The sequence below is a fragment of the Globicephala melas genome, chromosome 9, assembly GCF_963455315.2.
Source record: "Globicephala melas chromosome 9, mGloMel1.2, whole genome shotgun sequence".
Taxonomy (NCBI): Eukaryota; Metazoa; Chordata; class Mammalia; order Artiodactyla; family Delphinidae; genus Globicephala; species Globicephala melas.
This window is the reverse complement of record NC_083322.1, coordinates 29,758,966-29,785,288: the sequence shown is the minus strand read 5'-3', so window position 1 is coordinate 29,785,288 and position 26,323 is coordinate 29,758,966. Positions and strand designations below refer to the sequence as shown.

General features: G+C 37.0%; 1 long non-coding RNA gene across 8 annotated transcripts in view; it reads right to left on the bottom strand.

Moving 5' to 3' along the window:
* The window catches only part of LOC115853879 (uncharacterized), a 135,396-nt gene that overhangs the window by 94,810 nt on the left and 14,263 nt on the right, over positions 1–26,323 (bottom strand). For 5 of the 8 annotated variants that reach the window (XR_011377717.1, XR_011377718.1, XR_011377720.1 and 2 more), the window contains 2 exons: positions 9,437–9,489; positions 8,425–8,585 (listed from right to left, as the gene is read on the bottom strand). This is a non-coding gene — a long non-coding RNA (uncharacterized lncRNA). Of the gene's footprint in view, positions 1–8,424; positions 8,586–9,436; positions 13,793–26,323 lie in introns of those variants that run through there. The other 3 variants (XR_004039773.2, XR_004039772.2, XR_004039770.2) reach the window with 2 other exon arrangements.

The window sequence follows — 26,323 nt, the reverse complement described above, 5'->3', positions numbered from 1 at the left end:
ATCTTGTTTAAAGATCAAGTTGTAGTTGAGTTAATTTATTAGATTTAGCAGGTGTCCTACTGGGGGTCTGCACACCAGTTTTTCTATGAGAAAGGCAATGGATCCTTCTAAGACAGGACCCTGAATCCTGCCACAGCTGATTAAGGTTGACACCTAACCCAAGTTGGGCCAATTTCATTACCTTCCACACACACACACACACGAGCCACCATCACTACAGTTAGGTACATCAAGCTGAATCTGAGTCACATTCATAGTGTAGCTACACAAATTACAAAACTTCCCAGGTTTCTTCTCATTCTGAAACTTATTTTCAATATTTCCTTTGACTCCTTGGCATTCATTTTTATTGTTTAAGGTAGTTCTAGCTTTTGTTTTTCCTCTTTTGCAACAAACAATATCTTACCTATGAGCAGTAATTTAAAAAAAAACTACTTGTGGAAGCAGTTATGTTCTATAATTCAGGGTGCTTTTTCTTTTTATCCTCCCTTATTAATGAGCTTAAGAAAAATACTTAATTACTATTACAGTTTACAGTAAGTCAAATACCCAAGTTTAAGAATTTTCTTAATTTGTTTCTAGTGGGTTTTTTTTTTGTTTGTTTTTGTTTTTGTTTTTTTTTTGCGGTACGCGGGCCTCTCACCGCTGTGACCCCTCCCTTTGCAGAGCACAAGCTCCGGACGTGCAGGCCCAGCAGCCACGGCCCATGGGCCCAGCCGCTCCGCGGCACGCGGGATCCTCCCGGACCGAGGCACGAAACCGCGTCCCCTGCATCGGCAGGCAGACTCTCAACCACTGCGCCACCAGGGGAGCCCTCTAGTGTATTTTTATAATAAATACTAATGATCCAAAGACAGGTAAAATTATATCCTTGTAAAGCCTATTAAAATCACAAATGACAAGGTTTTTCAGATATTAAATTCAATTTCTCTTTTCTTAATTTCTACCACTAATCCTAGAAATGCATTTCTGTATTTGAAGACTCTTCTGTTTCTTATGGTTATTGCTCTAAAATATTTGAAAACAGGCTACTTAATTTTACAATACTCTGATATGATGATTGCATATGGGTTTTTATCTGAGTACATACTCTAAAATAAGACTGTTCTTAAATAATCACTGAATAAAGTAAAATCCCTATTTTACACCACATTCTATTAGCAGAAATGTGAACTGTACAAAATGAGTAATTGTATATAAAGGAAGATTTTACTGATGATTAAACTTCTGAAATTGTATTGTATTTCACAGTGTATTGTTTTATTAACCTGGGAAAAAGAGGACACTTTGCACATCTTTTAGCACCCATCCATCATTATTCAATTAAACAGACTATTTGAAAAATAAAATTCTCACGGTAAGCTGCTGAATTGGGCCATTCTGAAAGTCTTCTAATCATTTTTATGCTTTGTTCTTATTAGTTGTACATTACTGCCTTATGTTTCCTTGGTTCAGATACCTATCAATTCACAATTGATTACAATAACCTCTCAACTGTCCTTCAGGTCCCTGGCTCTTTGTCACCCCAAATGCAAGTCAACCTATACCCAACTTATAAATTAATCCTCATAAATACCTCATTCACCTCTCAGCTTGTTAAAATGAGATTAAAGTACTTTTTTGTTAATTTAACACTCCTGGGAGGTATTCAAGGGTCTCCAAGTTAACACTACCTTGCCCAATACAAACTACTTTTATAGAGTCAAGCATTTGTAATGCATTTTCTCTAATCCTCATAATATACATGTTAAGTATACTTAGTTATTCCAGTTTTACAACTGAAGAAACTGAGGCCCAGAGAATTTAACTGATTTTCCAAAGTTACATAGCTAATAAGTAGAGGCATCTGTTTTTGGACCCAAGTATATCTGGATTCCATAAAAGACTTCATTAAAAATAGGTTCCAAGTTCACATAAATTTAGGAAAATAATCTATAGCATATCCATCTTGGAAATTCAAAGTTTTCATTAGTATTTGAAGGAACTGAATAGTCCTACCTTAACAAATGCTTTCCAATTTGATTAACCCAGCATTTTCCTAACACATTGAATCTATCTTTTATCATGTTCTGCTAATAGCATTACTAGTAGACTATTATAAAAGTATTTTTGTCTACCTAATATGCATTCACATGCCCCTTTTCAGGGCTTCACTAGGAATTTCTTTCTCTGTGTGGCCACAGTTGTGCTGTCAATACCTGCCTCTTTGCACTGCAGTGGTATATGCACTACCCAGGTTGTTCAATGAGAGTACCACATACTGTGGGACACAGTGATTACTTCACCACTAGCAAATGACCTAGGCAAGGCCAATTCCAATCTTGCCTAGGCATTAGAAAAGTTACCTTTACAGAGGTAGCTTTATATGTGTATAGAATAAAGCAAATAAAGCCAAAGATATAGAAAGTAAGTAACTGAAACCTCTAGGTCCACGTATGTCTAAAGTAAACTTGACCCTTGAATTCCAGACACAAATGACAATGAATTTTCATTTGGACTAAGAAAATTTGAATTGCGATTCTATGCTTGTAATCATCTAGTCCTGACACAAAGAACTATAAAATTTATGTAACAACCAATGTACTTTGGCAAAAACTGCAGTCTATGCTAAAAAATGCTTTTAATTTTCTTCATAATATTGTAGATTGCAGTAAGCATTTTTTCCAGATTATGTGTTTTCAACTATTGTTTCCCTGTGATGTGATGTATATTTAACTACATGTCAAAAAGCTGCTAGGTTCTTTTTTTTTTGTATTATATTTACCTATAAGCTTGATTCATATTACTATTCAACCAGTTACTACAACCTTGTCTTAGATGCTCGAGAAGCTTAGTCCCTGGACGGGGATTCTTGAGGCAGTGACTAAAATATTATTCTCAGGTGAAAACATTTAAGGGGGTGAGAAAGACAGGAAAGGGGCAGAAGCCTACAACATGTGCATGCAGATGAAATCCAGCCTCAGCCTAATCCTATGGGGAGTTCTAAGCAGAGGAACGTCCACAGAGCCATCCTACCCTGAAGCAAACTATCTCCCACACTCTAAGGGCAATTCTAGGAAGAATGGTTTAGCTTCAACTGTTGGTAGCCCACACTCACAGAACCTGGGAGACGGGTGACCTCAGATCAGTAAAGGGAATCCTGGCAAGGCAACAACCGTCTACTACAAGGAGCAGCTGCTTCCCAAACACAAACTGCACAACATAGGCTAGAAAGAACTCGATTGTTCCAATCAGATTAATCTAGGTTAAACTCCAGCTCTGGAATCTCTGGGTCAACTTGAACAAGTCATTTCTCATCTATTGGCCTAGGAACTTTCATCATGACTAGAGGTAATATACTAGGTACTAAGTAGCTAATAATTGTTAACACGTACATATAAAATCAAGTACTTGGTAGCTTTTCTAATCTCTGCTAATCCAGAGAACATTTATTCGATATACAAAAATAATTTAAAATTTTGCTGCAGTCTCTCTCAAAAAAAAACAACAAAAAAAGGCCGATAGAGGTTACCTACATAATAAATGTCAAACTGCCTTACAATCTTCATTCTTAAACTCTGTCCTAAACTTGAAACTGCTAGTAGCTTGCCCTAAGGTTTCAGGCATTCTTCCTTCTAAAATACTCCAATCTACCTTCCAGAACACAATAATTATTTGAGCATTTTGAATTTTTCCTTTTGTATTCGTTTGCAAGGGCTACCATAAAAAAGTACCACAAGCTGCGTGGCTTGACAAAAATGTGTCTTCTCACAATTCTGGAGGCTGGAAGTCTGATATCAATGTGTTGCCAGGGTTGCTTTCTTCTGAAGCCTCTCTTCTTGGCTCACAGATGGTTGTCTTCTACATTCCTTCATATGGTCTTCCTTCTGAGACATCTGTATCCTAATCTTGCCTTTTCGTATAAGGACACCAGTCATATTAGATTAGGGACCACCCTAATTACCTCATTTTAATTAATGACCTTCTTAAAGGCCCTATCTCCAAATATGGTCACATTCTGAGGTACCAGGGTTAGGATTTCAACATCTGAATTGGGGGAGAAAAACACAAGTTTGGCCTTAATACATTCACTTGGCTTGTAGCTAACGTTTACCAGACACACGGTTCTTTCCAACGTAAAGCCTATTGGCCTTTCTGGCTTCATGACATTGCTTGTCACTCTTTATTGTGATGTGTGTAAAAATGGCCCAGGAACCTCTCGGGCAAAGGAAAACTCTACTGGGTACTTCTGGGGCAGGTGAGAGTGAGTAATATGAATGGTCATGAATTAACATTTTTTTCTGTTGCATTTTATAATTAAAAAGCATGTTAAAAATAGATCTTATAGTAAAACATCTCATTGAGATTCAACACTGGTAGTAGTAAAATATGATACAGCAGGCAGTGGTCATCTTACCAGAGATGTGAGGGAGAGCTGAAAGAAAACGTACTGAGATTATTAGTTGAAGACAGTATGACTACTTCACCTTTTCCTCAGGCAAGGTTTTGTTTCATTTAATTTCAAATTCAGAGTGGAAAATAGACTGAACTCTTACAGAGATGGTGTTTACTTTATAAAATGTAGAGCTCTTGCAAACAGATATGATTACTAGAAAGAAAATGACGAGATCGAGATTATTTTGTTTACATATATATCCTAATATCATACGTACCATGTCATAATTCTAGAGAGCTTAGTGTTATGCTTGCCTGTAACTGCTGCCTGAAGGCAGTGCCAGGGCTGGGCAAACACAGGCCAAAGAGAGGATCTCTCACATTTTGGGAGTGGGAGAGTCAGCTAGTGGGCTGGCTACCAGCCAGAAGGAGTCCCTTGTCTGAAGAGAAGAGTGTATCCTCCAGCTCAGAGAAATGGAAATCACTATTGAAACAGCATTAGGATCAAAATCCAGAGCCAGATAAGGAGGAGGTGAGAGGTAGAGGCTATAACTTTACAAATTATTTAAAACAGAGAGAGAGAAAGAGAGAGAGAAACTTAAGACCAGTTATTAATATTTTTATTTAACTCTCATTTCTCTAAAGGAGATATTCACCATATTTTCTTAGCATTTAAGAAGTAATTTTCCTTGATTATTGATAAATAATCCAAAGCTTCCCATTCCTTTATTTCTTTCCAGTATGAATTTTTTAAAATGATCTCAATAGCTCAGAACCTTCAGAATCATCATTAACTTACCAGCCTTTATTAATGTTCCTTCCTTACATCTTTTGCTCCCTTTTCTCTCAAGTATTTGTAAAATTCTATTCTCTTTAAACCCTTTGGCTACCATGAATTATTTCTGCCTTTTCCTCATACTGAAAACTACAAATAATGTAACGTGTTTTTAAGTTTCTTCTTTTCCTTTTCTCCATTTTCAGTATCAGCTTTTATTATGTTAAAAAGAACCATAATCAGATTTTTATAAAACACTAATGACAATAGTATGATTTGTGATAATTATATTTTTCAGATGGCCTGGAACTATGTAAACATAAGACCCATGTAAATTTATGAATGTATCTGTACATACATAAATTTATATATAATGGTGCATTCACATGTTGATGACATTATATACTAATACTAGCAATACGTACTAGGAATATTTGACAAAGTATTTAAGACAGATCTTATGTCAATCTCACTTAAAATACATTTTCTGGAGCGTAGTATGTGCCACCTAGATTCCCCTTCCCCTATTCCCCTTCTAACCTAAGCACACCTTCTCCCAGCTGCTGGGAGTGTTGGCTACTGATGGCTCTTAGCTGATTCTGTCTCAGGTAGTTGTTCTCAGCTGAAAAGAATATACTTATCTGAGGTCACATCTCCCTCCTAAAGGTCAGTGTGCATCCAGGGCCTGGGTGATACTGTGATATTAACAGCTGGTGTCCTTGCCTCAAGATGGAGCAATCTCAGGTATTGTTCCATCCCTAGAGCTCCCAAAGGAGAGACTGAGACCTATTGGTCTACATCACAGTTGAGTTCTTCCCTGTTTAATCTTGTTTCCTTTACTCTTCCACAGATGTTGACCCTGAAGGTAGTCCCTTATAAATTTTCAGCATAAAAATTTCTGCCTCATAATCTGTTTTCCAGGCAAACCACCATAAAACTGTTGGTACCTGGAGGGGTCCAAGGAAGCAGGCTCTAAAACAGAATTTTGGAGCTGGACCACCTGACAACCAGGTGCAAAATAAGACCCCATTGGTTGCAGACTGTTGCAATGCAACTGTTAAATTTTGCCAATAGTTAATGTCTTATTTTTGAGATAAAACAAATATTATACCTGCCAGTATATATATCTTAAGTCCCTTGGAAGAGCAAGTTATAAGAACAATCCTGTCTTGATAATTCTTGCTAAGTGCCATTTACGTACTGGAGGAAGACATTAAAAAGCAGGTGACTAATCACTGAATAAAAGTAAGTGTGCAAGGCAGAAGTCCTGCTTGGTAGCACAAAAAGACTCATCTCCTATAGCCAGAGGGCAGTAAAGCTAAGGAAGAAACCCACAACTTCATTATGAAGAGTAGTAGAGTTCCAGGGAAGACAGGATAGCTAATGAATTGGACCAGCAATTCAATGTAACTCAATATAAGTAGCAAAGTTCAGGGAAGGTTAACTCTTAGCCCCGTCTACGTAACCCACATTTGCTATGCCAAATGTGGTTGGGAAAAATGGAGTATTAAGACCTGGCTTGAGGACAGATGTTTCACTGCAGTCAAAATCCTTGAGACTCCGGAGTCCACTGAAGTCTCTCTGAACCTGCCAAAGCGGCCCACTCCTTACTGTTACAGAGTAGAACTACTAAAGCTATAGCAGACGCCTCTGCTTTCAAGACGACACGTGTACCCTTTCACATTTCATCTCATGGCCAGCCACCAAAGCCAAGTCACAACATGCCTGGGGAAGCTCTGGGCATTCTCCTAAGTTACAGGATATAATACTTTGGCAGGGATCTCAGGAAACAATATTAACATGCTACTCCTGAAGTACAGAGAAAGTAATGGTCCACACTAAGTTAAATAGAAATGCCTGTGGTAGATGCGGAAAGGATCAAAAGGCTCAGAAGCAGGCATGTTAGAGTGGCTATGCTGTGTAAGGCTGGAAAATCCACTAGCTACCTATGTTCTGCACAAGGACCTGATGGGTACCCTATGTACCAAAATGGTAGAGAATGCACTAGTTAGAGGAACACACGCATTACTGTAAACCTCAATGGTTGCTGTCCCTTGTAACAGGGACAATGGTAATACTGTCATAGAATTAAGCTCACTGATAGTAATGAGGATTGCACGCTCCCTCTCCCCTAATAACAGAGGCCAGGTGGAAGTATTTAACCAGCAGAAGTAGAGTTACCATTATATTAATGAGACAAGGTTGGAGTAAAGGCCAAGAAAGCCTGATTGAAAAGAGGTGTGGATGTAGTTAATAGGATACAGCGTCTCTAGGATCAAGAAAGTTGGACAGCTAAGGAAGGAAGAACCCTGCAACACCACATCAACAGCATGTGGCCCAGATCTCCATGGCATTTACCACTGCTGCACTCATGTCTCTACCTTTCACCTGGGGCACATGGGGGTAGAGTGCAGTCTCTATCAGCAAATGACAGAGGAAGGAAAGTAGCAAGCTTTGCTCAGAGGTAGGTTGGCTCGGTAGGTGGAAGCAGGCTAAAATGTTCTGCTGCTGTACTTGTGCCCCAGTGAAGGCAGCAGTAGGGGGAGTTCCCTTATTGAGCAAAGCTTCAGACAGTATGCTTAGTTACCACTTTGTGCTGGGGCCCAACGGAAAATCACTTAAGACACATGCAGTGACAAAAGACTGGGCTGGGGCTTCCCTGGTGGCGCAGTGGTTGAGAGTCCGCCTGCCGATGCAGGGGACACGGGTTCGTGCCCCGGTCCAGGAAGACCCCACATGCCGCGGAGCGGCTGGGCCCGTGAGACATGAACGCTGAGCCTGCGCGTCCGGAGCCTGTGCTCTGCAACGGGAGAGGCCACAACAGTGAGAGGCCCGCGTACCGCAAAAAAAAAAAAAAAAAAAAAAGACTTGGCTGATTGCGCCAGGCCTGGAAAGAGAAAATCCTAAAGATCAGGGCTAAGGGTGCAGGGGAGAGGCATGGTGACACCACCACTGACGTGAGCACAGAGGGTGAGGTTCTCTGTATTCCTTATTAACCCCCAACAGAGTATCCACTACAGAAGGAGCACTAAACAACAAAGGTGACAGAATTACTTGACCAGTAATTCTGATTTGATCAGCTGGCCTCTTGTCATTGTCTGCCCCACAGCAGGCACGGTTAGGTTCACAAAGACTCATGGTGATAAGGATGAAAGATACCCATAGGGCCAACTGTGTAAGTTCCCACTCCACAAAGCTGATTTAGCCACTGCCGTTGCTAAACATCCAACTCCTAGCCACAAACACCAACACTATGTCCTGATATAGCATCCTACCTGGAGGAGGCAAATCCGCCCCTTGGTGTTACCGAACCAGGTTCCTCCTGCTCGAGCACAGTGAGCGAAAACACCGAGACATCAAGGTTTGCAGCGAAGTGAGGGTTTACTCAGGAGTCAGCCAAGCGAGGAGACCGCAGAACAAATCTCAGATCCACCTCCTTGAAGGCAAGGAGACTGGGTGTATGTAGGCATAACAACGAAGCAGAGCAGGCTCAGGCGTGGGGAACACGGGGAGCATGGGGAACAGTGATCGGAAAAACGGTGCGGTGATTGTCTTTCTGCGCAGGCGTAACTAAGCTCCAGGCTCTGCTCTTTTTAAAGGCCGCTGAATATGGACGCTTGCGCATGCCCAGTGGAAGGGTCCGTGGTCCGAGCCTGTCTTAACCAGTTCAACTGGAACTAGATGCAGCTGATTCCAAGTTCATAGAAAACAACTCAGGCAAACATCTTATTGTCTAGGCTACCTGCTGTTTGGAGGACATGCAAGTCTTAACAGGACCTTGATTAGTGAAGGCAGGTGAAATGGATTTAACCCACGGTTTCAGTGGCACGTTGATTACATTCAACTCCTTCCACCTTGTAAAAGCCAACAATTAATTTTGAATAGAAAGAATACGAATCTAGGGCATAGGTTTGCCTTTTCTGCACCGATATTTAAAAACATAAAAAGCATTTAATCCACTGACAGACCCAGCATAACACTGCCTTGCACTTGGACTAAGGAACCCGGTCACAGCAAAGGGGTGCAACAGTACGCACATGACCACTGAATCCCCCAGTCTTATCAGATATCACGCCTCCCAGCAGCTCTTGACCTGGTGTGTTTTCAAGGGGTAGAATATATACATCTAGCAGCCATGCATGGAAGGAGTAAAAAAACAAAAAAAGAACTCTACCTAATCTCGTCAAATGCTTACATTATTACTTTAAGAAAGATTAAGTACAATTCCCAATGTGGAAACACCTAGAAAGAAAAGTGAGAATTTCGACCTTGAACTCTTTGACTTACCTTTTGTCCACTATGCATCACTGCCTTTCCATATTTGCACCAAAATCGAAGGACTGAAAAAAGAGGCAGAAGAACAGCAGTGAAACTACACGTAAAACATTGACCAGCTTAAACTGGTTTTGTTTCCCTAAAACGCGTTGTTGATTAATCAAACCTGGAGTTGTTTTACAGAGACAGCCCTGCGCATGTGCGAGATGGGAACCCACGTCTCCAGGATGACCCCGGAGCAGTGGAAAGAATCAGAACATGTGAAATTCCTTAAAAATTTATTGACTTAAATAATTTTGCCTGTTACACTTAATTAAAAAAAGAAACCCTTAAAAAAAATATATGAAACTCAAAGAATAGAAACGTTGCAACCTGACCTCTTTACAAAGCAAAAAGTCCTTCAATAAGAAAAATCTAGCTTCCAGCAACCTAAGTAGCTGGATTACCATATATGGACTGATTAGAGACTAGCCAATCATCTTCTGCCAAGTTTGAAATTCCCCTAACCGCTTAAATTTTACCCCAACCCTGGATGGAGGAGACAGAGTTGAGCCCTTCCGCCTGTCTCCTTGCTTGCCCTATCAACCTCGAAATAAAGCTCTTTCTTTTCTCAAAAGCCAGTGCCATAGTACTGGCTTCTATGGGCTTCAGGCAGCAAGACTTTGCTTGGTATCAACAGCAGTAAACTGTCTCTCAGAAGTAGGTGACCAAGATTGCATGTTAGGGACTCATTTATATACATCATGTTCTTATTTGTTTCAATATTGACAAACTGAAATCAACCTAAATCATCTAATAGGGAATTACTTAAATAAATTATGGTATATATACAGGATGGATGAGCACGCAACCATTTAAAATCTTATTTTTCTATTGATTGATTTACCCACATTATAGTTAGTTACTGGTAGCACCTAGCCTACAACACAGGATGTTTAATGTCTAATTCAATGAGCTATTGACCATATACTATTGGATTGGTCTTAATCTCCTTAGATATAACACACTAGCACCATCGCTCTCCCATCCTCAATCCATTACCTGTCCTTCCAAATTATGTACTTTATGTTGAAAGATGTAATCAAGTCCTGATTAGTAATCCCTATATGTGCCTATAATTCACAAATAAGTTTCATATCTGCCATTATTAGAAACAAATACATTTTTATCTTGTTTTTTTAAGTACATAATGGCATAATTATCATTATATAACATTATGTAAAAAATCAGAATAAACATAAAACGTGTAAGCATGGTCTCATTTATAAACATTGGGTATTAACCATAATATGATAAAATTTGGTGTATATTTGTTGGGCTGCACCCCAGAGGCCTACAAGCCCTGTGATTGCCCAGCTTCAAGACTGATGAAAGAGCCCAGTGTCAGCAATAGAGATATCAATGGTTTAATGGACGGGGGAGCTTACACGTCTGAAGCAAGGTCCTGGAGCGACACCCCACCGTATGCAACAGTTGACTAGCAGGACATGATAGCAGTCTTTGCTGTGGGGCCGGGGTGGGGGTGGGGGTGTGGAATTACCCGTTATAGGGGAATTGACATCAGGTGGGCTCATTGGTTACCAGGGAAACCAGCAGAGGGGCCCGCCCCTCACTGCTCCTTTGATAAGAACGATCACTAGCTGGGCCTGGGGTAAGTACAGAGGAAGGTCAGTCATGTGCTTAGGGTGTAGGTGAAGCAGGCACTTGTCAGGCAGGGGATGTACAGAGAGCAAGAGAATAGCCTTCTTGCGTGGCCTGACCATACAATATTATTTCCTTCTTATAGTTTTCAAATAATTTTACAGTTTTATAATCTGAAAATGAGCTATATTAAGACAAAAATAAGGAAAAGTAAGCAAGAAAGAATGCAAAAAAACAAGTTAACGATATAAAGCCCTACCCCAAATCTCTTGTGTACCTGATTTGAAACATTTTAAAGACGTTTTTAGAAGTGGTCTTTCTTTGTTGAGCATATTTCAATAATCTCTAAGTGAATTGAAGTAAATAACATTTCGCCTAAATGAATGCTAGCAAAGTTGTTCTCCAGGGAACAAAATTTGCTTGAAGAAAAGGCAGGGTCCATTAGGATTTAGAAGAAACACACAAGTTAGTACACTAGGTCAAATGTAAGCAGAAATTGCTTCTAAGGCCTGATGTTGCCTCTTTCAATCTCACTCCTCCTAATTCTTCTATATTAGTTTACCAGTGAAGTGGAAATGAATATTTGTCACACTCTTCCTCAATTAAGAATTAAAGCTCCACCCTGATACATATGAGAAAGAAATAAGGACTTAAATCAGGCAGTTTATTACTTAGAAAGCCACCTTAGTCTACACCTTTCTGTCTGTGTTCTACCCAAGTGATACAGCTACACTGAAGACAAAACCATTCCCTCCAATTTTAAACAATTGGTATAAATAAATAATACATTGGACATGATGCGTGATAATTGTATGCCTCCTCTTTTCATGCAATGATACTTCACGGTAGCTACATTAAAGAGCCCAATCATTCCCTGTTTTACCTCACCTCTTATGTGCAGTAAATTATTGCAATTTCTTTGCCCATTTGTATAGCTAACAAATCTTGATATACTAGTAAATACTGTTTGTTACCTAAATAGTCACGTTAAACTTCAAAATAGCTTTGAAATTACTACCCATGTGAAAATAAGCCATATAATCAGAAGGCAAGGAAGTGGTTGTTTAATTTCTAATATATTTCACCATATTTTATATGATTGGATGCTCAACAGAAATTCCATTAGCACACTCAAAATAGGATATACTTCAAGGATTGTTTATATAGGGGTTATTTACAAAGAGTGAGAGTTGGGGAACCAAGGATAGTGCAGTAACCTGGAGTTAGTAGTGAGCTTGGAGGTCAAAGGGTGGAGAAAGACTAGTTCTAGAATCTGGGAGGAAAACGTCCTACAGAATCAATAGCCTTGGGAGGAGGAGTCATCTTCCATTGAGAGGCACAACCAATCCAAGGTATCCTAGCAGGAGCAAAGCCAGATCAAATCCCCTGATCTCAGTCTCCTCCTTCCCTCTGACTTCCTGCTTTGTTTGCCCATTTTCAAAATCCAACCTGATACAGAAGGCAGGAAAGCTCATAGATACAATCTATAAAGTTCAGTTTGTCAGGGCAGAGAGCAGGGGGAGAGCATGAAATGTGCATCTGCAGGGACAAAAAGAAAACATTCCACACGATCAGTGAACTTTTTCTCCTTCAACTTGAACATAAAAATATAATGATAATAACAATAATAATAACAGCTTATATTTGGGTAGGTCTTTAGTTAATCTATATGTATGTTTAGAGAGTTCAGACTAGCTTTTTTATGATTTCTTCATCCATTACAATGTGATATGATATCCAGAATGGAATTTAATTTTCTAGGGGCTCACCAATTCAAAGTCTCCTAGATTTCCAAGAGTAAAGTCAGAAAATGAATTGCTTTATATGTTACATTTGTTTAACCAGTGAAGAAAAATCTGTATTTTTAAGGTTCAATTTTAATTGCTGTCAAAATTATTCATGTTAATAAGTCAGTTATATAAAGTTTGCTGTGAAAAATAATAGTTCCCACCTCCACACTCCTCAATTATCCCTCTCTTTTAGAATTTATTTATCTTCTTTGCTCTATGGGACATTCTTGTAATGTGACTTTTTGATTGTTCAATTTCAGGTATTCATTTATTAGTTTTCTAGCACTGCTGTAACAAAATGTCACAGACCTGGTAGCTTAAACAACAGAAATTTATTTTCTCGCAGTCCAAAAGACAGAGCCTGACTGTCAGGGTTCTAGGAGACAAGTCGGGGGATGAGGGGACGAGGACTGAAATTTGTTATGTGTGTATTTCCTTAGCTCTCTTGCTCTCAGTACAGTATAACAACCCTTACTTATCCTCATGTGCTCCCTCCAAAATTCCTGCTATTATACCTGCTCTTCTGGGGGTCTGGGAAGTCACCCCAACTGTGATGAGTAGAGATCTATGGATCTGACTGCTTGTGAAACAGTCTTAAAGAATGGAATATTACTCAGCCATAAAAAGAAACGAAATTGAGCTATTTGTAATGAGGTGGATAGACCTAGAGTCTGTCATACAGAGTGAAGTAAGTCAGAAAGAGAAAGACAAATACCATATGCTAACACATATATATGGAATTTAAGAAAAAAAAAAAGTCATGAAGAACCTAGGGGTAAGACAGGAATAAAGACACAGACCTACTGGAGAACGGACTTGAGGATATGGGGAGAGGGAAGGGTGAGCTGTGACAAAGTGAGACAGGCGCATGGACATATATATACTACCAAACATAAGGTAGATAGCTAGTGGGAAGCAGCCGCATAGCACAGGGAAATCAGCTTGGTGCTTTGTGACCACCTGGAGGGGTGGGATAGGGAGGGTGGGAGGGAGGGAGACGCAAGAGGGAAGAGATATGGGAACATATGTATAACTGATTCAATTTGTTATAAAGCAGAAACTAACACACCATTGTAAAGCAATTATACCCCAATAAAGATGTTAAAAAAAAAAAAAGAAATCCTCCTTCTTTCAAATTCCTTCCACTTTAAGAGATAGCTGGTTGTGACAATTCCTGAGAGTTCGGGGGATCATGTGATAAATTTGATTACTTTTGGTATTCCCCATTGCTGGATTAATTCTCACTTTTGACAATATGTTGAATAATTTACCACTTATCTTTGCATTTCAGCTTTGAAAACTGTGTTGCTCAAGTTTCTTTTCCTTTTCTCCTGACTTTGTGAATCTGTGTCTTACCAAATACATCCTTCTATTGTTTTAGTGGGTCTTCCAGAGAAAGCAAAGTCTGCCAACTCTAACTGAATGTCCAATATTTTTTCTTTCTGTTTTCTTAAGAACTAAATAAATTCATAGTTAGCAAAAATGCTAAAACAATACTGCAGTCCACTCAGCAACTACCATCAACGTTTTATTCTGTTACTAATGTAACAAAGACCTTCTTTAAAAAAGGGGTTTAAAATGCTCTCGAGTTCATCCTGCGTCTTTTTCTTACTTCATTCCTAATATGGACCAACTCATATTTCCTGATAACATAACCAAACTATTCAGAATTACTGACCTGAAACTTAGTAAAGGTAAACTGTGACTCAGTTCTTTTTTCTAATACCCTCATCTTTCCCTCCTCAACAATATACTTTTACTCTGACCTCTGCTTTCCAGGGCCTCAGTTTTTTGGCCTCATTATAATTATTTCTTTGAAAACTTGTCACTTCTTTGTGTTTGATTTTCACTTAAGTACGGATAATGTCATCACATTTATATCCCGGCCCTCTCATTGGTCATTCAACTTCATATTCACAAGGCTTACATGGTGTTTCCATATTCAAAATAAGCTATTGAATATGCTATTTCAGAGTAAGCATGTCCATATATTAACTCTTCTTCCCTCCCAGGGTATGTATCTTTTCCCTATTCCTCAATTTTCCTTTAAGAAACTATCATTCTTCTGATTACTGAGGTTAGACAGTAGACCTTGTCCTGTCTGCTTCATCATTTTGCTTCATCTAACATGCCAATCAATCCTACCATATCTTTCTTTAAATAATCTCAAGATTTCCACTTCCTCTGCTCTCTTGGTATCTCTTTTCTAGTTCATCTTCTTGCCACTGAAATCCCACTCGGTAAACATGAGGCCATTTAATAAATTTGTGTTAGATTGTCCAAATGATAGATTTTGCACACATAATAATCCAAGATGAATGTTGGAAATGTTTCAACCTCAAATTAAGGTAAAACCTGCTTCTGTTAATTTAATCTACATAAGTATCACAAGTTATTGATATCTGAAAGTGAAAGAAGAAACAAGAACCAAGTGAATAAATAGTCAGTGTTTCATTATTACATCATCGACTTAATTCATATGGACTTTGGAAAACACTTTCCCCAATATCTATTACGGTAAAAGCATATTAATATTTATTCAACATTGTTTAGTTTATTCAGCACCTACTATGTGTCAGTTATTGTGCTGGGGTTTGGTTGTGCTTGGATAAGGATACAAATTTAAATAATGAAATGAGAATGTGACTTCCCAATGTTCCAAGCCAAGCAGGATGGCAAGCTTTTCTACAACAGGATGTGATAAGTGCTAAAATAGAGGTAGGGACAAGGCAGATGGGGATAGAAAGAGTAATTTTCAACTCCATCCAACCATGTCCTGCTGTTAAGGAAGGCTTCTCAGAGGAGGAAGCACTTGAAATGGGTATGGGTTGTTATGGGGGAGGACATTCCAAGCAAAGACATCAAAGAGGCAGAAGGACATGTTTAAGCAGCTGTGTATTAATTATCTTTTCACAAGTCATCTTTGTATTTCTAACACCTGGGATAGATCATAGCTCATACTATGTACTCATTAACATGTTTTTGAAAATTTATTACGTTCTATTAATTTAAATGGACGCACCATACATGTTAGTTAAAAAAATACATATACTACAGGGTAATGCCCTTGGGTTTTTGATAGGTATAATTTATCTTTGCTCTTGGAACTATGCTTTACATACTGTAGTTCCCTCCTTCCAAATGATGAATATCCCTGTTGAAAATGACTGAGACTCATGCAAATGGCACATAATAGAACAATCTGTATGTAGGCATGCAAAGTAGGAGGCTTTGTAAAAAGAGCTCTGAACCAGAAATCAAGAAACCTAGGTTCTATTCCCAGACTTCCCTCTAATTAGCTGTGTGACCTTTTTAGAATCAATTATCCTTTCTGTGTCCCATGTTCTTAATTTAAAGAGTGACTTGCACTAGATAACAACTATGTTTCTTTTCAGCTTCTAAGTTATACATGTCAGTAAAATGACAAACGGACAATTTCCCTTGCCTCTATTTCTTCATAATTGTGTCTGGCAAGGTTTGACCTTTGTTTCTAAGGTCAGCACAGAAGCCAACTTGTCTCTCTTCTGAACTCCCATAGAATTGTATTTCTAGCTCTCTCAAGGTTTAGTGTAGAATAAGATTTAGAGGGTAGGTTCTGGTGCCAGACTGCCTGGTTTTATGATCCAGTTTTGCCACTTAGCTGTATGATCTTGAAAAGTTTCTTTAATCTCTCTGTTTGTTTCCTCACCTATTTATGGGGATTCCAATACTACCTACCTCATAAAGAGGCTGAAATAGGTTAATGATTTTAAAGTGTTTAGAAGAGGACTTGGCACAGAGTAATTGTCCAATAGATGATAAATTATTACTTAAGATATTTACATTCCCAGTGACACCCAGCCCATCCCCTGCAAAAAGAATTGGTAAGATACAGGACAGATAAACTACTGCTCTTTTGCAAGTGTAGAAAACCGTGAAGTGAAATCTTGTCTTCTCTTACTCTGTAGCACACATGTTCATTCTTCTTAGATGTCTGATGAAGGAGTATGGAATCCTAACTCCTTTGCCACAAAAAAAATAAATAAATAAATAAATAAAAGCCTTGACTGGGGCACTGATTTCTTTGTGTCCCTTATAGCATCTAATAAAGTGCCTTCATCTGATCCTTCATCCCTGTAAGTGAGGAAAAGCTGGGAAATAAGATTAAGTGAACAGAACCAGCTACATAATTTGTGGGTCCTTATACAAAATGCAAATACGGGACCCTTGTTCAAAAACATAAAAAGCTGCTAAACTATAAACCTTTTTCTTTCTTCTTCATACCTCCTCTGTTCATGCATATGCACCAGTGTTGCATCAGATTTCACTGAAAAAGCACCAATTCAAAGATAAAATTAAGAATTTCAAAACAGTTACAGCAGATCATTAAACCAGAGAATCAAAATCTGCAGATCTGTATAGGTGAGACTCCCAGAAAGATGAGTTTATAGCTGAGAAAGACAGAGAGAGAAACCAAGAGAGAGCGAGACCCAGAGTTGGAGAGAAAGACAGGGAGGGGACACAGGGAATGGAGAGGGAGGGAGCTGATTAAGGTATTCTCTACTCCATAATGTAAAATCAAACCTATCTATTGCTCTAATGTTGCCAGGGCCTTGTGTTATCAATGATAATTTAAAGGGAAAAAAGATATAAAATTAAACCTAGCATCTAGCATATTAAATTCATCATGTAACTCCTCCACTGTTCAGTGGTTCCCCAACATATCTGGGTAAAAATCTAAGTTTTTGAAATGGTTAAAACACTCTGCTGATCTGGACCCGTTCTACCACTCTGTCCTCAAGCCATACCATTTCTCCCTATTTCACTCTATTCCAAGCACGCTAGGTTCATTTCTGTTGCTAAAAAATGTTAATCAACCTCTTGTCTCCTTGCCTTAGCATTTTATCTTATATTGGCCTGGAATTTTTCCCCAAATGTCCACATGATCCATTCGCTTACTTTTCTCTTATTTCTTGAAGTTCTCTGATTAACCGGCACATATTAGAGGGTACCTCTCTGACATTCCTAACAAAAAAATCTGTCTTTCCTTCTCTCCCTCTTTCTCTGTCTCTGTCACTCTCCACTCCTTCTTGCTTCATCTCCTTTGTAGCATTTATCATTACTTTTTATACTTTATTTATCTATTGCCTTATCACAGTATACTATACCACCATGTAGTATATGGTCAATAAATATTTGGAGGCATGAAAAAAAGATATGAAGTAATATAGTCTATAGTCACTAGAGCTGTAGAACAAAGAGATAGACAAAAGAGGTAGAAAAATTTAATTAACATTTCAGAGACATTTCATAGATACCATCTACCTTAATAAGATTTTTTTAAAAAGAAAATTAAATCCAAAATAACCATAAGGAAAGAAACAGTAAAAGCAGAAATCAAAAAAATGCAAATGAACAAGTAATAGAAAAGGACAATGAAACTCATTTTCTTGAAAAATCCACGAAGTTTATAAACCTGTAGCTAGAATTATCAAGATAAAAAGAGGTAAGACACATTTCAATATCATGAGTGAAAGAAGATCACTACAGAGCTTACTGACATTGAATGAAATAAACACAAACACATTTATGCCCAACAAACATTTGATTAACTTTGACACTATAGATAATTTCCTTGAAAGACATACACTACTACACAACAAAAGTTCACTCAATATGAGAGAGAAGTGACAGCATTATATCTTTTTAAAAAGTGAATTTTTAATTAAATACCGTCTCATAGAGAAAACTCCATACCGAGATGGCATCACTGGTGAATTTTATCAACATTTAAGGAAGAAGTAATAAAAATCTTATACAACTCTTATAGAAAACAGAGGAAGAGAAACCTCATTTTATGAGGCCAGCATTACCCTGATAGCAAAACCAGACATAGTCAGTATAAGAAAAGAAAACTAAAGATTAATATCTTTTATGGTCATGGGTACATAAAATCTTTATTAAAACATTAGCAAATCTAATCCAGCATTATGTAGACAGGAAAATAAACCATGAACAAGTGTATTTTGGTATGGCAGGTTTAGTATTCACAAATTAAATAGTGTATTTCATTATCTTATCAATACAAAGGAGAAAAATCATATTACTTCAAAAGATACAGAAAAATAATTTCAAAAATTGAATATTCATTCATGCTAAATAAAATACCCAGCCTATTAAGAATAAAAAGGAATTTCCTCAATCTGGTAATGGTAATCTAGGAAAAATACACTGCTAACATTATACATAAGAGTAAAAGACTGAATGCTTTTTCTCTAAGACCAGCGACAAGGTAAGATATCCATTTTCACCACTTCAACTGAATATTGTGTTAGAGACTCAAACCACTGCAGTAAGTTAAGAAAAATAAATAAAAGTTTTAAAAATTGGAAAAGAATTCAAGTCATCTTCACATGTAGACCACAGCAACATTGAAAACCTAAATCAATCAATCAACCAGTCAAATAAGCAAGCAATCAAGCTACAAAAAAGCTACTAGGCTACTTAGCTTACCAAGGTTGCATGACACAAGGTCAAAACAAATTAGACTGTGTTTCTATATACTAGCAAGGAACAATTGAAAATGAAAAAAATATTTTAAAAGCACTGTACAATAGCATTCAAAGATATAAAGTAATTAGGCATGAATTCACAAAATACTCTGCAAGTTACGAAACACTGCTGCGAGAAAATGAAGGAAACAAAGCAGTGGAAAGCTATACTACATTCATTCATCATAAACTGGCAATTATTCTCAACTGATCTATAAATTCATTGCAATTTCAACAAAACTTCTACAGGCTTTTTATGTACAAATTAATAAGATGATTCTAAAATGTGTATAGATGTACAACAGATCAGGTGTAGAAAAAACAATTTTGAAATTATGAACACAGTAGGAGGACTATGACTACCTGCTTTTGAGACTTATAAACTATCTATTATAAAGCTACTAGTGTAGTCAAAGAAGTATAGTACTGATGTAAGGATACAGCTATAGATGAGTGGAGCAGAACAGAGAATCCAGAGATAGACACATATATATGGGCAATTAATTTTCAAAAGTTACCAAGGTGCTTCAATGGGGAAAAACGAGTCTTCAATAAAAGGGTCCTCAAGCAAACAACATATTCATATAGAAAATAATAAACTTTGACCCTCATCTCTTGTAATACATACAAATTGACTCAAAATGAGTCACAGACCTAAATGTAAAAGATAAAACTAAACTAAAATAAAACTTTAGAACAAAATATAGGAGAAAAACTACAAGGTTTGGGATAGGCAAAACTTTCTTAGGACAGAAAAATCATTAACATGAAAAATAATTGACAGATTGAACTTCAACAAAATGACAAACTCTTCAAAAGAGTCTACAAAGAAACTGAAAAGGCAAGCCATAGAGTAGGAGAAGGTATACACCAGGGGTCCTTAACCCCCAGGCTTGGCAGTCCAAGGCCTGTGAGGAACTGGGTGGCACAGCAGGAGGTGAGCGGCGGGAAGGAGAACAAAGCTTCATCTGCCACTCCCCATCGCTCCCCATCATTCGCATTACCACTGGTATACACGATACATGTATCAAACTTTGAATTTGCATAATGAATATTTTTTAAAATGTTACAATTGAAAATTGAGTAACTAACCCAATCAAACTAGGCAAGAGATTTAAACAGACACCTGACAAAAAAGTTATCTAAGTGGACAAAAGGTACATGAAAATACTCTACATCATTTGTTATTAGGGAAATGCAAATTAAATCCACAATTAGATACCAATACATATTCATTAAAATGGCTAAAACTGAAAAGATTTACCATGCCAACTGTTGGTGAGGTTGTGGAGCAATTAGAACTGAAGGGAATATAAATTCTACAACTACTTTGTGAAATGTTTGTGGCAGTTTATTAAGTAACTAAACACGTATCATAAAACCTAGCAATTCCTATCCTAGGTATTTATGTAAGAGAAATGAAGATATATGTCCCCAAAATACTTGTGAACAAATCTTCCTAGGACGTTTATTCAGACATCAAGGACATGCCCTATGATTGCTTTTACTTGAAACTTTAGAAAAGAGAAATTTAATTTATAATGAAGAAAAGCAGATCAGTGGTTTTCTGGGGTTGATTATAGGGGCTTGAATTGACTGCAAGTGTACATGGGAAACATTTTTGGGTGCTACAAGTATTCCATAGTTTGACTGTGGCTACTCATTAAAATACACACTTATGTGGGGAAAATTTATTGTATGTAAATCAAACTGAATTAATTATATTTCAAAAAGATTTCAGGGTGTGTTTTAGATGATCAGTCCACTAATCATCTCCGAATTTATCACATCCTTCCATATCCTGTGGTGTGAACTCTACCTAGGCAAGTCCTGAAGCTGAACTAGTCATCTTAGCCCCATTCTCAAGCAATCCTTCTCTTTACTAAAATTCCAAGATGCCTCGTAATGGAAGCCTCAAATTTGTGGAGGAAAAAAAATCCTGTCCTCACATGTAGCAGCACTTCTGCTGTCATATTTCTTCTGGAAATAACTCTGCTGATATTAAAGTTTGTATTTAGAAAATATACTCTGTTTAAGCTATTCATGACTCTACTATATTTCAAGTGAGAATTATATAATTGAATATGTAAAAAATTGAAATGCTTTGAATTCTAGAAATAACCTATGATTATATTCTATACAACCTGAAGTATGTTTCAAGAGGATTTAGAGAGATTTATAAAGAAATTATATCAAAAATATAAATTTAAATTATTTTCAAATGTTTGCCCCTCTTCTTTTCTGTTCCCAGAAATTACCTTCTCTGCTGGGTCCATAAGCATAGAATTAATCATGAGGCAGTAACTATGGCAATATAGTCTAGACTAGACAATTTACACAATTACTGATCGATTTCCTGTATAAAACACTAAAGTTTACTTTTATTTCCATCAAGTCAAAGACATTATAGTATTATTTTTTTTAATGATCACGTTTGCCCTTATTAGAAGTGTTTGTACTTTACTGTAAAAGTCAAAACTCAGGTAAGTCTTACGGATACTCCATCGGAAAATGATGCTGGGATTAAAGTAGAATGTATCCAGTTTTACATCCCATAAAAGTGAGAACTACATGATATGTGAGACTGGCTGACTCTACTCTTTAACATATTATCTAGACAATTCATTGTGGTGCCCAGCTAAATGATACACATATTAAAGTGATCTTGTTAGACTGGTTAGCTTACAATCTACTGTATTTGTTTATATATCCAATTAAAAACCTTTGGTAAATTTAGGGAAAGTGGGGGAGGGATGAATTGGGAGATCGGGATTGACATATCCACACTACTATATATAAAATAGAAAACTAATACGAACCTGTATAGCACAGGGAACTCTACTCAATACTCTGTAATGGCCTATATGGGAAAAGAATCTAAAAAAAGAGTGGATATATGTATATGTATAACTGATTCACTTTGCTGTACACCTGAAACTAACACAACACTGTAAATCAACTATACTCCAATAAAAACTAAAACAAAACAAAATAAAACCTTTGGTAAATTAAGTATTAATCATGATTTTCTTGTCACATATTTTTAAAATTTACATTTATGACTTAGCATAATATCCATTTGTTCAATTATTCAAACTCCAACATTGCCATTTTGGGTGTTGTAAGTTGTCTGCAGAATTTTTATTTTACTCAAATAAGTGTAAGTAGCTGGAGATATCCCTACTGACTGTACATATGAACAGGCTCAACAGCTTACTGTAATTGCTCTAAAAATGATAAGACTTTGCCTAGACATAAAAATTCAATAATGAACATGTTTTATAAACTGAAATTGATGAGAGAATAAATCCAGGTAGAGTCTAGATACTTTGCAGCTTGTTACTTGAAGTCAAATTCTCTTTCCTTTCATAAAGTATATTTCTTGACTATAAGTGTCAATCCACCAACAATATTCTATGCATGCACTAGAATAATGCCACCAGAATGGTGAGGAAAGAGAAGTACCTAACAGTCTAATGAATTTGGAAAAGTATAGCAACACCACTTACCATCCCTAATTCCAATTCCAAGTAATATAGCTACTTATATAGCAGAAATCCATACAAGCAATGTTTTAAATATATACTGGTAAACTATTTTTATAGTGTCATTTAGGTTCCTCAATCAATTCTGAAATGTATTGTTAATATCTATGCCTACAAACATGTCTTTAAAATGATGGATAAACTCAAAGTTCTTCTAAGATGGAATTTTATTATCTTTTTGTAACTCAGCTTGTTTTAAATTATGTTCACTTGATAAGTGCTTCTCCTGTTTTTCTTTTCTCAAGAGTAATGAGTAATGAAACAGTAAAAAACACTGTATTTAGGGGCTGAAGACAGCACCTACTAAGGGTCGATCAAGTGAGATGCAAAGATAAATTGAATCCTATTCCATCCTTGCAGAATTTAAAACAGGGTAAATACTGTCACACAGGTATAAGGTTCTATGAGAGTAAAGAGGAGGAAGCATGCAGCTTATGGTTTTGAAGAAAACTTTTAAAGAGTAGGACATACTTGAGTAAGAAGTTACCAGATAGAGACCGGGAGGAATGGCATTTACATCAGAGGATAAGGAAACAACAACAAAGAAATACAAAAAAATCTGGAAATGGCAAGTATTCTGACATATGTCTGTGTAGGTGATTGTTTGGGGTTATGGGGAGGGGAGGGACGTGCGTAGATTGCAGGAAATGAAATGGAACCATTGCAGGACCATGGTAACTTTATGCTCCAGATAATGATGAGCTCTTCAAAGTTCAGCAGAGGAGTGAAATACACGTTTTGTTTTTAATTTCTAATTTCCAATATATCACTGTGCACTGTAGACTTTGGGTGGAAAGAACACTACTTGGGGCCTCCCTGGCAGTCCAGTGGTTAAGACTCCAGGCTTCCACTACAGCGGGCACGGATTCTATAGGTCAGTTAGGAGTCTATGGCCTTGGGCCAACAGATGAAAAGAGTTTATAGAAAGAATAGGAATGAAAGGAATGCATGCAAAGATTTGAGAGTAATTTTATACCTTGTTACAAGCACTTTACTCACAAAAGTAGCTAGTAAGCTTTTCAATGACTCAATACAGAGACACTACAAGTATTTCAATTCAAATTCTTATTTTGCCTTATGCAATTACATTTTCTCATACAGCCAAGGGCTACATTGTTACCTCAGGAAGCAATGCCATTTTTTTCTGATCCAAGCTTTCCACCTCGTTTTCTAAAAATGACTCATCTTGTTAGGATCACTCTCACTCTAATACATCATTATGCTTCTCTTCATTTTCCCACCTAGGTCAGAAGTTACTTCTCCTTCTTTGCTCTGTGTTGTATTACTTATACCTTCTGTTCTAGCTCTTATTTTCTTTGCTGCCTTTACTATCTTATAGAATCCTTGAGGGTGGGGATGATGCTGTATTTGACCATCCGTGACAGATTTCTTTGATCATGACACTGGATAAATGTATGTTGAAAAGAAAAATAATTGACTCAAACTCAACCATAATTTCGTAATTTTATCTTCAAGTGATAAGAAACTGCCATGTGATACCTGTCATAACATAACACAGAATCCCTAGTCTATGGTTTTTTACGGGTATATTCATCTTTATTTATGTTTATATACAAAAGATAAGCATGCCTTTGAATTCCATCTATAAATGTGAGAGATAATTCTTATTCTCAAATATATTCGTGTACAATATTTCACATTTATTTTATTGTAATTTTGATTATGAAGAGTTTTATCATAACATCTAACTTCTAGGTTGATTTATTCAAGTTATTCATTACTACTAATAGCAACCTACTGGTCACAGAGAGTTTGATTACATTTAAATAACGTCATCTCAGTGACTAAAATAGAACACTAGAATGAAGTTTATACTTTATTGGCCTGTAGTTTATTGATAAGACTGAGTTATGAGTTCTGACGAGTTATTCTAACTGTACCTCCATTATTAGGGTACTTTGATGTGAGACCTTGATTCTTAAAAAAATTCAAGTCTTTAACATGTGGTCATCCATAATTTCACAAACACTACAATACTTAATACCTCAAAAGTATGATAATATTTCCCCAGACATTACAGTTACGATAGATGGTACTTTTCAAAAATGGCGGCAACAATATTTCTAGCCCCACATGATCTAGAATCTTGCCCCTCTTCCATCAGAGGTTGGAGTCTATGTCCTCTTCCCTTTACCTTGGAAGAGCCTGTGGAGGCAATAATAGAGTGGCGCTATGTGACAGCCAAGTTTAGACATGAAAGCAGTAAAGCTTCTGTCTGGGTCTTGTTCTGATGCCTTCCCTGGGAATGCAGCCATCATGCTGTGAGGAAGACCTGGCTACATGGGGAAGTCTGCGTGTCTGAGCCCCGACCCAACAACTAGCACCAAACGTCAGCTGCATGAGTGTAGGTCACATGGCTTAGACACAAGCCTTCGTTGCCAAGCCCTAACCACGTTACAGATTTATGAGCAAAAGAAAATGACTGTTGTTTGAGGGCATGCAGGATTGTCAAAAAGCAATAGTCACATGAGCAAAAGTAAATAAAGCATTTGTAAGAGGTACATCTTGCTTTATAGAGTATTTCCTTGTAATGTGAATGTGAATGTCACCTCCAGAACAGCAGTGCTTGCTCTGTTTGGTTGGCTTCTGTATTCCTGGTGCTTAGAACAGGACTTAGCCCAGAGTATTCAGTACATAAAATAATAATAAATTTATGATGAGCTCCATATAAATCAAGGATAATAATGGCTTTTGAAAAACATATGCAATCAAAAATGTTTGCAAAGTGAAATTTGTCAAAATGTTCCCCAAATTTATGAAAATATTAGTATACTTAAGAATTAGCAAAAAAAATTTTTTTTGTACATTTAGAGCTATAAGAAACCAATGTATTACATACCTTTTTTTCACATTCAATTCTTGTTTTGTTTCAAATATGCGTTACATAGGTTGACCTTCAACACTACTGCTAATTTAGCAAACAAATTTTTGACTTAGCTGTCTGTATTTGTTCATTTAATTTTACTATTACCTGAAGTACAGGAATTTATTTAATATCTCAAAAATATGATACTATATTTTAAGCTGTTGACACAGTATTTCATATTGCATACAATACATAAGTGATATTTTTCATTTTGTAGATGCATTATATTTTGAAATGTATAGGGTAGTTCTTAAGCTGACAAACACCCCTAAACATATAAAACAAAATGCTAATATCACTGAATAAAGAATACAAAATTTATCGCCTCTTCTAATATTTATCCGAATTTATGAATAGGATAAAAGTGTCTATTGCAAGGAACTGTTAAGTTGAAGAGAATTTTAACGTGATTTTCTTTCGAAAATGTAGAATACCAAATAGCTAATTGGTTAGTAATTTTCCAGACTAATAAGTTACTAATAATAACAAATAATTTTACTCAAAAG